Below are 1,189 nucleotides of genomic sequence, written 5' to 3'. Positions count from 1 at the left end.
AACGCAAAAAAAAAAAAAAAAAAAACTGGCTGCTGCTGAGAAAGAAAGAAAGTGAGCACCTGCTGTTATGCTGGGCATTTTATCCACATCATCACATTTCACCTTCAGCAGCCGTGTAGGAGGCAGGATTAGCACCACAGAACAGGTAGACCCGGGTGAAGAAAGGGTGTGCAAAATCCCCAAGGTCACGGAGCTACTAGGTGGCAATGCTGGGTATCAAAGCCAGGCTTATTTGATTCCAAATGTCAAGCAGGGACTGCCTCTCCCCCAGTGACATGAGAATGGAATGGAAGAAAGTGCAAAGGCTTTGGAGTGAGACAATTCGGCCGTGTGACTCGGAGTCTCATTTTTGTCAAACAGAAAATGCAGATACTGAGAATACCTATTTCACCAAGTTATTACATGATCCAGTACATGAAAGCCCCTTTTAAACTGTCACGTGCTCTGCAAACTGTTATTTCAGTAGAGCTGCCCTCTGGGGAGGACCACGCATTCACCACACACAACGTGAAATCCAGCTGCTTTGACACCCAGGCCGTTTCGCCCCGCCTGCCATCACAACACGGCCTCGCCCTCGACTGGGCTTCAAATCATCAATGGTTGGTCTCGCGGCTACTAATTTAGCTACAGTTCCATGAACATGCCTGGGGTGGTGGTGGTGGGGAAAATTTTAATAAAAATCCAGTCCTCAGGGCTTCCCTGGTGGCGCAGTGCTTGAGAGTCCGCCTGCCGATGCAGGAGACGCGGGTTCGTGCCCCGTTTCGGGAAGATCCCACATGCCGCGGAGCGGCTGGGCCCGTGAGCCATGGCCACTGAGCCTGCGCGTCCGGAGCCTGTGCTCCGCAAATGGGAGAGGCCACAACAGTGAGAGGCCCGCATAACGCAAGGAAAAAAAAAAAAAAAATCCAGTCCTCAGTCATCAATTTAAACAGGGCTCCCTCTGAAAAACAAAATGCTAATGTGTTTGAGAAAAAAAGTGTACTTACAAAAAGGTATCTGAAGTTCAGGCTGAGAGTCAGGGCACCAGGGAGAGGCCTGTCTCTTCTCAGCTCTGATACATCTACACAGCGACTGAAATTCTCCCATTTAATTTCAAAACTGCATAACACTCATCATGAATCTTTTTATTTTTAACTTTCAGTGTCCGATACAGCTAAGACACCTTACTACGTATCTCATCACATCGAAA

The 1,189-nt window shown here is 48.3% G+C and overlaps 1 protein-coding gene across 1 annotated transcript in view; it reads right to left on the bottom strand.

Moving 5' to 3' along the window:
- Positions 1-1,189, bottom strand: part of ATG7 (autophagy related 7) — a 114,437-nt gene that overhangs the window by 94,201 nt on the left and 19,047 nt on the right.

The sequence above is a fragment of the Lipotes vexillifer genome, unplaced genomic scaffold (genome assembly GCF_000442215.2).
Source record: "Lipotes vexillifer unplaced genomic scaffold, Lipotes_vexillifer_v1.1 scaffold1272, whole genome shotgun sequence".
Lineage (NCBI taxonomy): Eukaryota > Metazoa > Chordata > Mammalia > Artiodactyla > Lipotidae > Lipotes > Lipotes vexillifer.
The sequence above is the reverse complement of the archived record's forward strand: the minus strand, read 5'-3'. Positions and strand labels throughout refer to the sequence as shown.